Consider the following 14,348-nt stretch of genomic DNA (forward strand, 5'->3'; position numbering starts at 1 on the left):
CCGCCGGAGCCCACCTCAAAGCGGGGGATCTGCCAGCTGACGGAATAGTACGTCAGCTGGCAGAAAGGGGTTAATAAAATAAAATAGATGATGATAGCCCTGATAAGGAGTTTTGGTTTTAGGTTTCTCCAGGAAGGATTTTAAGGCTACAAACCATGACTATAAGCCTGAAATGCACTACTATCCCTTCTGCAGTAGCTATCCCTACACCAAATACAGCTAAAAGCAGTATTTATATTGAATAGAATAGATGGAGCCCTGAAAAGGAGTATTTGGTTATAGGTTTCTGCAGGAACGACTGTAAGTCGATATAAACCCTGACTGTAGGCCTGCAATGCAAACTTTCCCTAGATATCCTTACACTAAGTACAGCTAGCTAGCAGCGGTAATTATATTGAATAGAATACATATAGCCCTAATAAGGACTGTTTGGTTATAGGTTTCAACCAGAAGGACTGTTGGGTAATATAAACTCTGACTAAAGAACTGTAATGTACTACTAACTATTCTCCAGCAGCTTTCCCTACACTAACTATAGCTAACCGTGGTATTTATATTGAATAGAATGGATGTCGTTGTGATAAGGACTATTTGGTTATAGGTTTCAGCAGGAAAGATGGATGGGCAATATAAACCCTGACTATAGGTCTGTAATTGTCTGTAATGCAAGCTTTCCCTTCTCCAGCAGCTATCCCTACTGTGTTTCTGGGATACAGTGTGGCGAGCATCACGTTACTGGGTCTTATATAAACCCTATGACATGACTCGCATGGCCAATTAACATCATGCCAGTAGCCAGCATGGCTACGGCATTATTGTGATTGGCAGACAATCCCCGCATGTTTGGTGGCTGAAAAACAGCCACAAAAGATGTGGGGCGGGGACTCGAGCATGGCACTCGTTGTGCAATCAAGCAGTGCCGAGCATGCTCGATCATCACTGGTTCCTACATAAAATGAGAACATTTGGACTAGTGAAAAATATGTGTAACTGGGTTAACAAATTGTAGAAGGCATAGAATTTTAATATTTGCAGATCTATGAAAATAATTTTATGCCCAAAAAAGACAAAAGTATTTTAAGTGTTACCTTTATTGGCTATCACTTAGCCAGTTGTTAACCCAGTTACACATATTTTCTCCCAGGTGCCATTATTCTCATTTTATGTACCAACCTTTGATGTGGCACGGTATCAAACACTTTTCAAAAGTCCATATAGACAACATCCACAGCATTACCCTGGCCCAGTCTGGAACTTCTCTCCTCATAGAAGCTCATCAAATTAGTTTGACAGGACCAATCACTCGTAAACCTAGGTTTATATTTGGTTATGAGGTTATTCTTATTGAGATACTCTAGGAAGCATCTGTATTTTACCCACAGTAGAGGTTAAGCTTACTGGTCTATAATTTCCTAGTTCAGTTTTTGTCCCCTTTTTGAATATTGCCACCACATTTGCTATACACCAGTCCTGTGGTACAGACACTGTTGTGATATCCTTGAATATTAGAAATGGTAGTCTGTATCTCTGTACTTAATTCCTGCAATACTTTGGGGTATACACCATCCAGGTACGGGAGTTTGTCTACTTTAGTATTTTTGAGGCAACGTTGTACTTGCTGCTGGGTTAAGCTGATGACATTTAATTTAGAATTTCTAGCATCCTTAATCATGTAATTTTTCATGGGATTTTCTTGTTTAAATACTGTAGAGAAAAAGTCATTTAGTAGATTGGCTTTCCCTCATCCTCTACCACCATTTCACCCAGACTATTTTTGAGGGGGCCAACACTATGTTTTTGCGCTTATTACGGTTTATGTAGTTGAAGGATATTTTTGGATTGTTTTTTACTTTTTTCAATGAGTCTCTCTGTCTTTGCTAATTACTTTGTGGGGGCACCACAGAACATGAACAATTGGGATCCAACCCTGACCTCAGAAAACAAATCTGCACAAAAACAAGAAAAAGCAGAGGCCATACAAAAAGGGGATCACCAAACCGCATGGATTTGTACAAAAAAACAACACCGCTTTATTAAGGTGCAAATACAGGACAGATCATTTTAAAAAAACATCTAAAAACACTTAGAACAATGCCTATAATATGGCAAGTGCCTGTACACAAGGTGAAAGGGGGAAAACAGGAACACATACAGATATATATCTCAGTGACCTATATGGACAGCATATTAATAAAGTGCAAACAACATGATAACACAAATAAGGCCTAAATAGCTAATAGAGCTGCACATGAAAAAATATACTGTGGTACAGGAAATGTGCTAAAATATGCAACATATGACAGTACTAAACATGGGATCCTGAGATCACTAGTAAGGCCCCATAGATAGATGGCACGTAACGTAGTACACAAATAAACAACACTATCTGAGTATATAAACTGCTAAGATATACAAAATGTGCTGAAGGCATACAGAGTGCCGACATGGGATCCTGAACTCAGTGGTAAGGCCCTATAGATATATGGCACATAATGCAGTAGGGTATTCGCTTTCTCTTTGTGCCTGTAGGTGTTATCTTAGGGCTTTTTGCCCGGAGGTGTTATGGGGTTTTTTTGCTTATAATGCATATTTAGGTACATGGTTTACTGATGGTACTATACTGCTACTTGCTTATTTTTAGGTGTGCATTACTGAGTACCATGGGACATAGGGCCTCTATGCTTGTTCTACTTTATACACCCTTTATGTATAGTTGGATTCATTCTCCTGTTTGAATTTAGGTACTGTTACCAGTGTGTGCGTACTGCATTATGTGCCATATATCTATAGGGCCTTACCACTGAGTTCAGGATCCCATGTCGGCACTCTGTATGCCTTCAGCACATTTTGTATATCTTAGCAGTTTATATACTCAGATAGTGTTGTTTATTTGTGTACTACGTTACGTGCCATCTATCTATGGGGCCTTACTAGTGATCTCAGGATCCCATGTTTAGTACTGTCATATGTTGCATATTTTAGCACATTTCCTGTACCACAGTATATTTTTTCATGTGCAGCTCTATTAGCTATTTAGGCCTTATTTCTGTTATCATGTTTTTTGCACTTTATTAATATGCTGTCCATATAGGTCACTGAGATATATATCTGTATGTGTTCCTGTTTTCCCCCTTTCACCTTGTGTACAGGCACTTGCCATATTATAGGCATTGTTCTAAGTGTTTTTAGATGTTTTTAAAATGATCTGTCCTGTATTTGCACCTTAATAAAGCTGTGTTGTTTTTTGTACAAATCCATGCTGTTTGGTGATCCCCTTTTTGTATGGCCTCTGCTTTTCTTGTTTTTGTCTCTCTGTCTTTGCTACATTCATTTGCTTTTTACACAATACATTTTTTTCCTCTATAATTATTTCATACCTCCTCACCTCTTGCTTTACTTCCCTAAACACTTTCATTCTGTCATTTACAGGTCTGTTTAGCCATAGTGGTTTTCTCCCATTTCTAGCTTGTTTACTCCCATAGGGGGTATATTGGGCACAGGTCCTATTCAAGATGCTAATAAGTGTCCAATTTGCTTTGTGTGCTTTATTTTCAAGGACATTGTCTCAGCTTATGGCACTAACATGATCTCTCAACTGTTTGAAATTTGCCTTCTTGAAGTTTAGTGTCCCTTTAGCCACTCTACTATATATCTTATTAACCCCTTTAGCCCCCAAGCCTGTTTTCTCCTTCATAAACAGACCAAATTTTAAAATTATTACCAGTGTCACTTTATGTGGTAATAACTTTGGAACGCTTCAACGGATCCCACTGAGATTGTTTTTTCGTGACATATTGTACTTCATGATAGTGGTAACATTTATTTGATATGACTTACGTTTATTTGTGAAAAAACTGAAAATTTCAAAAGTTTTGCAGTTTTTAAACTTTCATTTTTATGCTCTTAAATCAGAGAGTTTTGTCACACAAAATAGTTAATAAAGAACATTTCCCACATGTCTACTTTACATCAGCACAATTTTTGAAACATAATTTTTTTGGTTCTGAAGTTATAAGGGTGAAAAGTTGACCAGCGATTTCTCATTTTTCCAACAAAATTTACAAAACCATTTTTTTAGGGACCACATTACATTTGAATTGACTTTGAGGGGTCTATATGACAGAAAATACCCAAAAGTGACACCAATCTAAAAACTGCGCCCCTCACGGAGCTCAAAACCACATTCAAGAAGTTTATTAACCCAACAGGTGCCTCCCAGGAATTTTTTGAATTTGGAAGGAAAAAAATAACATTTACCTTTTTGTCACAAATTTTACTTTAGACCCCAATTCATTTTATTTGTTTCAAGGGTAACAAGAAAAAAGGACCCCAAAATTTGTTGTACAGTTTATCCTGAGCATGCCGATACCCCATATGTGGGGGAAATCTACAGGGTGGGCCATTTATATGGATACACCTAAATAGAATGGGAATGGTTGGTGATATCAACTTCCTGTTTGTTTCACATTAGTATATTGGAGGGGGAAAACTTTTCAAGATGGGTTGTGACCATGGTGGCCATTTTGAAGTTGGCCATTTTGGATCCAACTTTATTTTTTCCAGTGGGAATAGGGTCATGTGACAAATCAATCTTATTGAGAATTTCACAAGAAAAAGAATGGTGTGATTAGTTTTAACATAACTTTATTCTTTCATGAGTTATTTACAAGTTGCTATCAGTGTGTCAAGAGTAGGAGAAGAGGGTTGCATTGAAAATCCAACACAATGGGCAGCACTTTGAACACATTTTATAAGTGGTCATAAACTTGTAAATAACTCATGAAAGAATAAAGTTACATTAAAACCAATCACACCATTGTTTTTCTTGTGAAATAAGTTTGATGTGTCACATGACCCTCTTCCCATTGGAAAAAATAAAGTTGGATCCAAAGTGGCCGACTTCAAAATGGCCGCCATGGTCACCACCCATCTTGAAAAGTTTTTCCCCTCCCAATATACTAATGTGCCACAAACAGAAAGTTGATATCACCAACCATTCCCATTTTATTTAGGTGTATCCATATAAATAGCCCACCCTGTACTGTTTGGGCACACGGCAGGGTTCGGAAGGGAAGGCACGCCATTTGACTTTTTGAATGTACAATTTGCTGGAATAATTATGGGACGCCATGTGTTGTGAATTCTGTGGCAGAGCTCCCTCCTGTGGTCACAAGTGGTACTTCGGCTGATTCTCTCTGGGAGCTTCCGTTTGTGGAGGAAAGTGGTACTGCGGCTTCTGAGTTTCCTCCCTCAGGTGATCTGGTGAGGTCGTTAGGTGCTTCTCTACTTAACTCCACCTAATGCTTTGATCCATGCTTCCTGTCAATGTTCCAGTGTTGGACTTGTTTTTCCCTGGATCATTCCTGTGGCCTGCTGCTCTGCATAGCTAAGTTCTTCTTTGCTATTTGTTTGCTATTTTTTCTGTCCAGCTTGTCTAATTGTTTTGCTGGAAGCTCTGGGACGCAAAGAGTGTACCTCCGTGCCGTTAGTTCGGTACGGAGGGTCTTTTTGCCCCCTTTGCGTGGTTTTATTTAGGGTTTTGTGTAGACCGCAAAGTTATCTTTCCTATCCTCGCTCTGTTAAGAAAGTCGGGCCTCACTTTGCTGAATCTATTTCATCCCTGCAGACTGTGAGCCCTCGCGGGCAGGGTCCTCCCTCCTTATGTACTCGTGTGCCTTGTTATCTGCTCATGTTTAATGTATTTGTCTATATTTGCCCCGTATTCACATGTAAAGCGCCATGGAATAAATGGCGCTATAAAAATGTATAATAATAATAATAATCCCTACGTTTGTCTTTTCATCTTAACTCACAGTCATTATATGTGGGGGGCTGCCTTTTCCTTTGGGGTATTTCTCTGAGGCAAGGTAGGCTTATTTTCTATCTTCAGGCTAGTTAGTTTCTCAGGCTGTGCCGAGTTGCATAGGCAGAGTTAGGCGCAATCCACGGCTGCCTCTAGTGTTGTTTGGAGAGGATTAGGGATTGCGGTCTGCAGAGTTCCCACGTCTCAGAGCTCGTTCTATTATTTTGGGTTATTGTCAGATCACTGTATGTGCTCTGACCGCTATGTCCATTGTGATACTGAATTGCCTATCACAACAGTACAGGAAGCCAAAAGTGCTAATGATTCTCAATAGAGGGAAAAAAGAAGTTCTGAGACCATTTTTTTTTCTTTGCACTGTGTTTTGCCTTTTTTTTCCCCTAGACATTTGGGTGGTTCAGGACACAGGTGTAGCAATGGACATTAAAGGTCTGTCTTCATGTGTGGATCAGCTCACGGCAAGAGTTCAAAATATTCAAGATTTTGTGGTTCAGAATTCTTTGTTAGAACCGAGAATTCCTATTCCAGATTTGTTTTTTGTAGATAGAACTAAATTTCTGAGTTTCAAAAATAATTGTAAACTATTTCTGGCTTTGAAACCTCGCTCCTCTGGTGACCCAGTTCAACAGGTTAGGATCGTCATTTCTTTTTTGCGTGGCGACCCTCAGGACTGGGCATTTTCTCTTGCGTCAGGAGATCCTGCATTAAGTAATATCGATGCGTTTTTCCTGGCGCTTGGATTGCTGTACGATGAGCCTAATTCAGTGGATCAGGCAGAAAAAAATTTGCTGGCTCTTTGTCAGGCTCAGGATGAGATAGAGGTATATTGCCAGAAATTTAGAAAGTGGTCCGTGCTCACTCAATGGAATGAATCTGCGCTGGCAGCTATATTCAGAAAGGGTCTCTCTGAAGCCCTTAAGGATGTCATGGTGGGATTTCATATGCCTGCTGGTTTGAATGAGTCTATGTCTTTGGCCATTCAGATCGGTCGACGCTTGCGTGAGCGTAAATCTGTGCACTATTTGGCGGTATTACCTGAGATTAAACCTGAGCCTATGCAGTGCGATAGGACTATGACCAGAGTTGAACGGCAAGAACACAGACGTCTGAATGGGCTGTGTTTCTACTGTGGTGATTCCACTCATGCTATCTCTGATTGTCCTAAGCGCACTAAGCGGTTCGCTAGGTCTGCCACCATTGGTACAGTACAGTCAAAATTTCTTCTGTCCGTTACCTTGATCTGCTCTTTGTCATCGTATTCTGTCATGGCGTTTGTGGATTCAGGCGCTGCCCTGAATTTGATGGACTTGGAATATGCTAAGCGTTGTGGGTTTTTCTTGGAGCCCTTGCAGTGTCCTATTCCATTGAGAGGAATTGATGCTACGCCTTTGGCCAAGAATAAGCCTCAATACTGGACCCAGCTGACAATGTGCATGGCTCCTGCACATCAGGAGGTTATTCACTTTCTGGTGTTGCATAATCTGCATGATGTGGTCGTGTTGGGGTTGCCATGGCTACAAGCCCATAATCCAGTATTGGATTGGAAATCCATGTCGGTGTCCAGCTGGGGTTGTCAGGGGGTACATGGTGATGTTCCATTTCTGTCAATTTCGTCATCCACCCCTTCTGAGGTTCCAGAGTTCTTGTCTGATTACCAGGATGTATTTGATGAGCCCAAGTCCGATGCCCTACCTCCGCATAGGGATTGTGATTGTGCTATCAATTTGATTCCTGGTAGTAAATTCCCAAAAGGTCGACTGTTTAATTTATCCGTGCCTGAGCACACCGCTATGCGCAGTTATGTGAAGGAATCCCTGGAGAAGGGGCATATTCGCCCGTCATCGTCGCCATTAGGAGCAGGATTCTTTTTTGTAGCCAAGAAGGATGGTTCGCTGAGACCTTGTATAGATTACCGCCTTCTTAATAAGATCACTGTTAAATTTCAGTACCCCTTGCCATTGTTATCTGATTTGTTTGCTCGGATTAAGGGGGCTAGTTGGTTCACCAAGATAGATCTTCGTGGTGCGTATAATCTGGTGCGAATCAGGCGAGGCGATGAATGGAAAACTGCATTTAATACGCCCGAGGGTCATTTTGAGTATCTAGTGATGCCATTCGGACTTGCCAATGCTCCATCAGTGTTTCAGTCCTTTATGCATGACATCTTCCGAGAGTACCTGGATAAATTCCTGATTGTGTACTTGGATGACATTTTGATCTTCTCGGATGATTGGGAGTCTCATGTGAAGCAGGTCAGAACAGTTTTTCAGGTCCTGCGTGCTAATTCTTTGTTTGTGAAGGGATCAAAGTGTCTCTTTGGTGTGCAGAAGGTTTCATTTTTGGGGTTCATCTTTTCCCCTTCTACTATCGAGATGGATCCTGTTAAGGTCCAAACCATCCATGATTGGACTCAGCCGACATCTCTGAAAAGTCTGCAAAAGTTCCTGGGCTTTGCTAATTTTTATCGTCGCTTCATCTGCAATTTTTCTAGTATTGCCAAACCATTGACTGATTTGACCAAGAAGGGTGCTGATTTGGTCAATTGGTCTTCTGCTGCTGTGGAAGCTTTTCAAGAGTTGAAGCGTCGTTTTTCTTCTGCCCCTGTGTTGTGTCAACCAGATGTTTCTCTTCCGTTCCAGGTCGAGGTTGATGCTTCTGAGATTGGAGCAGGGGCTGTTTTGTCGCAGAGAGGTTCTGATTGCTCAGTGATGAAACCATGCGCTTTTTTTTCCAGGAAGTTTTCACCTGCTGAGCGAAATTATGATGTGAGCAACCGAGAGTTGCTGGCCATGAAGTGGGCATTCGAGGAGTGGCGTCATTGGCTTGAAGGAGCTAAGCATCGCGTGGTGGTATTGACTGATCATAAGAACTTGACTTATCTCGAGTCTGCTAAGCGTTTGAATCCTAGACAGGCTCGTTGGTCGCTGTTTTTTGCCCGTTTTGACTTTGTGATTTCGTACCTTCCGGGCTCTAAAAATGTGAAGGCAGATGCTCTGTCTAGGAGTTTTGTGCCCGACTCTCCGGGTTTATCTGAGCCGGCGGGTATCCTCAAGGAAGGAGTAATTGTGTCTGCCATCTCCCCTGATTTGCGGCGGGTGCTGCAAAAATTTCAGGCTAATAAACCTGATCGTTGTCCAGCGGAGAAACTGTTTGTCCCTGATAGGTGGACGAATAAAGTTATCTCTGAGGTTCATTGTTCGGTGTTGGCTGGTCATCCTGGAATCTTTGGTACCAGAGAGTTAGTGGCTAGATCCTTTTGGTGGCCATCTCTGTCGCGGGATGTGCGTACTTTTGTGCAGTCCTGTGGGATTTGTGCTCGGGCTAAGCCCTGCTGTTCTCGTGCCAGTGGGTTGCTTTTGCCCTTGCCGGTCCCGAAGAGGCCTTGGACACATATCTCTATGGATTTTATTTCAGATCTTCCCGTTTCTCAAAAGATGTCAGTCATTTGGGTGGTCTGTGATCGCTTTTCTAAGATGGTCCATCTGGTACCCTTGTCTAAGTTGCCTTCCTCCTCTGATTTGGTGCCATTGTTCTTCCAGCATGTAGTTCGTTTGCATGGCATTCCAGAGAATATCGTTTCTGACAGAGGTTTCCAGTTTGTTTCGAGGTTTTGACGAGCCTTTTGTTGTAGGATGGGCATTGACTTGTCTTTTTCCTCGGCTTTCCATCCTCAGACTAATGGCCAGACCGAACGAACCAATCAGACCTTGGAAACCTATCTGAGATGCTTTGTTTCTGCCGATCAGGATGACAATTTGACCTTGTCCCAGGAGAAGGCTCAACGTTTCGCTAATCACAGACGCCGTGTGGGTCCCCGACTTCGTTTTGGGGATCTGGTTTGGTTATCTTCTCGTCATATTCCTATGAAGGTTTCCTCTCCTAAGTTTAAACCTCGTTTCATTGGTCCGTATAGGATTTCTGAGGTTCTTAATCCTGTGTCTTTTCGTCTGACCCTCCCAGATTCTTTTTCCATACATAACGTATTCCATAGGTCATTGTTGCGGAGATACGTGGCACCTATGGTTCCATCTGTTGACCCTCCTGCCCCGGTTTTGGTGGAGGGGGAATTGGAGTATATTGTGGAGAAGATTTTGGATTCTCGTGTTTCTAGACGGAAACTCCAGTATCTGGTTAAATGGAAGGGTTATGCTCAGGAAGATAATTCCTGGGTTTTTGCCTCTGATGTCCATGCTCCCGATCTTGTTCGTGCCTTTCATGTGGCTCATCTTGGTCGGCCTGGGGGCTCTGGTGAGGGTTCGGTGACCCCTCCTCAAGGGGGGGGGTACTGTTGTGAATTCTGTGGCAGAGCTCCCTCCTGTGGTCACAAGTGGTACTTCGGCTGATTCTCTCTGGGAGCTTCCGTTTGTGAAGGAAAGTGGTACTGCGGCTTCTGAGTTTCCTCCCTCAGGTGATCTGGTGAGGTCGTTAGGTGCTTCTCTACTTAACTCCACCTAATGCTTTGATCCATGCTTCCTGTCAATGTTCCAGTGTTGGACATGTTTTTCCCTGGATCATTCCTGTGGCCTGCTGCTCTGCATAGCTAAGTTCTTCTTTGCTATTTGTTTGCTATTTTTTCTGTCCAGCTTGTCTAATTGTTTTGCTGGAAGCTCTGGGACGCAAAGAGTGTACCTCCGTGCCGTTTGTTTGGTACGGAGGGTCTTTTTGCCCCCTTTGCGTGGTTTTATTTAGGGTTTTGTGTAGACCGCAAAGTTATCTTTCCTATCCTCGCTCTGTTAAGAAAGTCGGGCCTCACTTTGCTGAATCTATTTCATCCCTACGTTTGTCTTTTCATCTTAACTCACAGTCATTATATGTGGGGGGCTGCCTTTTCCTTTGGGGTATTTCTCTGAGGCAAGGTAGGCTTATTTTCTATCTTCAGGCTAGTTAATTTCTCAGGCTGTGCCGAGTTGCATAGGCAGAGTTAGGCGCAATCCACGGCTGCCTCTAGTGTTGTTTGGAGAGGATTAGGGATTGCGGTCTGCAGAGTTCCCACGTCTCAGAGCTCGTTCTATTATTCTGGGTTATTGTCAGATCACTGTATGTGCTCTGACCGCTATGTCCATTGTGATACTGAATTGCCTATCACAACAGCCATGTCACGTTTGGAGAGCCCCTGATATGCCTAAACAGTGGAAACTGCCCACAGGCGACATTATTTTGGAAACTGGACCCCCTCATGGAAGTTATGTGAATATGTGGTGAGCATCTTGAACCTGCAGGTGCTTCACAGAAGTTTGTAATATTGAGCCGTGAAAATTAAAAAAAAAACGCATTTTTCAAACAAAAATGTTTTTAACCCCAATTTTTTTATTTTCACAAGGAGTAAATGGAATGCAAAATTTGTTGTGCAAATTCTCCCGAGTCTGCAGATACCCCATATGTGGGGATAAACTACAGTTTGGGGGCACGGCAGGGCTCAGAAAAGAAAGAGTAACGATTTGGAATGCAGACTGTGAAGGAATGGTCTGCTGATGTCGTGTTTGGATAGTCCCTGATGTGCCTAAATAGTGGAAAATCCCTCACAAGTGAAAACTAGACCCCTCAAGGATTTATCTAGATGTGTGGTGAGCACTTTGAACGTACGGGTACTTTAAAAAATTTTACAACGTTAATCTGTAAAAATTAAATAATATATATTTTTCCCACAAAAATGTTATTTTAGACCCCAATTTTTTCACAAGCATAGCAGGAGAAAATGGACCCCAAAATTTGTTGTGCAATTTCTCCTGAGTATGCTGATAACCCATATGTGGTCAAAAACTACTTTTGAGGCACACTGCAAAGCTCAGAAGGAAAGAAGTGTAATATTGGAGTTCAGATTTTGCTGGACTGGTTTGAGAGTGCCATGTCACACTGACACAGCCCCTGAGGTGCCAAAACAGCAGAACCCTCCATAAGAGACCCCATTTTACAAACTACACCGCATGTCGGTTACATAATTTTATACCATTGGGCAGTGATGAGAAAAATAGTTACATTTTTATCTCCCAAACTCCAAAGACATACTAATAGGGAATTTAGAATGTGATTCCCAATGGGGAAAGTGATGATGTCTATAAGGCTCCGTGGAATTAATGGCGCTGTATAAGTGAGTAAAATGAATATACTGTGAAGTCTGAACTAGGAAGGGTAATGCTATGGTTTTTGTTCTTCAAGGGAAATCTTTGACAATTGTATGGAGGTCTCAAGCCAGGCCCTCTTGTCCAATACCAGTGTCTAACCTCAAATTTGCAAAAATTCCCACAAGCACTCTAAAAATTTTGTAGAAAGTTTTCCCATAAGAGAGTAAACCCTTATAACTGCAAGGAGCAAACAAACTCCATATTAACTCCTATGGATTTAAAATGGAATGCCATAAAAGCTCCCTTAGGTGTAATGTGGAAGTGTCCATACTTTTGACCAAATAGTGTAGATCCTAAAAATTATTTCACTCTGCTTTTCTTGCTTTCTTAACGGGAACTTGTCATTTTGACTTGCAGTCTGATCTGCAGGATGCATACCATGAAGCAAGAGGAGCTGACCAGATTGATATAAAGGTTTGGAAAGTTAGGAAATTGTAAAGTATAACATGTATATTATTCATTACATTCATTTTCATTTTAGCCTCATGAGTTAAGCGGGTAGTGTTAGAAATGATTGACTGATATCTCTTCTTGTACTATTACTCAAGGAGGCTAGAAGTCATTGAGTAGGAATGCCTACTAGACTCCTAAACTCAGACCGAACAGAGGTAATAAATGTATAGTCATGCTGTAACTACATACAGTGGGGAAAAAAAGTATTTGATACACAACCGATTTTGCAAACATTCCCACCTACAAATAATTAAGAGGTCTGTATTTTTTATCGTAGGTACACTTCAACTGTGAGAGAATCTAACAATAAAAAACTGGAAATCACATTGTATGATTTTTAAATAATTAAATAGCATTTTATTGCATGAAATAAGTATTTGATCACCTACCAACCAGCAAGATTTGTGGCTCTCACAGACTTGTTAGTTTTTCTTTAAGGAGCCCTCCTAGTCTGCGGTCATTACCTGTATTAATTGTACCTGTTTTAACTTGTTACCTGTATAAAAGACACCTGTCCACACAATCCATCACACTCCAACCTCTCCACCATGGCCAAGACCAAAAAGCTGTCTAGGGACACCAGGGACAAAATAGTAGACCTGCACAATGTTGTGATGGGCTACGGGACAATAGGCAAGCAACTTGGTGAGAAGGCAGTAATTGTTGGCACACTTATTAGAAAATGGAAGCAACACAAGATGTGTTGTGAATTCTGTGGCAGAGTTCACTCCTGTGGTCACAAGTGGTACTTCGGCTGATTCTCTCTGGGATCTTCCGTTTGTGGAGGAAAGTGGTACTGCAGCTTCTGAGTTTCCTCCCTCAGGTGATCTGGTGAGCTCGTTAGCTTCTTCTCTACTTAACTCCACCTGATGCTTTGATCTATGCTTCCTGTCAATGTTTCAGTGTGGGACTTGTTTTTTCCCTGGATCATTCCTGTGGCCTGCTGCTCTGCAAAGCTAAGTTTTGCTTATGTTATTTTGTTGCTATTTTTCTGTCCAGCTTGCTTTATTGGTTTTTCTCGCCTGCTGGAAGCTCTGAGACGCAGAGGGACCACCTCCGTACCGTTAGTCGGTGCGGAGGGTCTTTTTGTCCCCTCTGCGTGGTTTTTTATAGGTTTTTGTGCTGACCGCAAAGTTATCTTCCCTATCCTCGTTCTGTTCAGCTAGTCGGGCCTCACTTTGCTAAATCTGTTTCATCTCTATGTTTGTGTTTTCATCTTACTCACAGTCATTATATGTGGGGGGCTGCCTTTTCTTTTGGGGAATTTCTCTGAGGCAAGGTAGGCTGATTTTTCTATCTTCAGGATTAGCTAGTTTCTCAGGCTGTGACGAGGCGCCTAGGTTCTGGTCAGGAGCGCTCCACGGCTACCTTTAGTGTGGTTTGATAGGCTTAGGGATTGCGGTCTGCAGAGTTCCCACGTCTCAGAGCTCGTTCTATTATTTTGGGTTATTGTCAGTTCACTGTGTGTGCTCTGACCTCCATGTCCATTGTGATTCTGAATTGCCTTTCATAACAAAGATGACTGTCAATTTTCCTCTGTCTGGGGCTCCATGCAAGATCTTGCCTCATGAGGTAAGAATGCTTCTGAGAAAGGTCAGGAACCAGCCCAGAACTACATGGGAGGACCTGGTCAATGACCTGAAGAGAGCTGGGACCACAGTCTCAAATACTGCCTTTAGTAACACATTACGCCGTCATGGGTTAAAATCCTTCAGGGCACGCAAGGTTCCCCTGCTCATGCTAGGACATGTCCAGCTCCATTTGAAGGTTTCCAATTACCATCTGGATGATCTAGAGGAGACACAGGAGAATGTCATGTGGTCAGATGAGACCAAAATAGAACTTTTTGGTATCAACTCCACTAGCTGTGTTTGGAGGCAGAAGAAGGATGAGTACAACCCCAAAAACATCGTCCCAGTCGTGAAGCATGGTGGGGGAAACATCATACTTTG

Source organism: Ranitomeya imitator, chromosome 2 (genome assembly GCF_032444005.1).
Source record: "Ranitomeya imitator isolate aRanImi1 chromosome 2, aRanImi1.pri, whole genome shotgun sequence".
In the NCBI taxonomy this organism is placed as follows: Eukaryota; Metazoa; Chordata; class Amphibia; order Anura; family Dendrobatidae; genus Ranitomeya; species Ranitomeya imitator.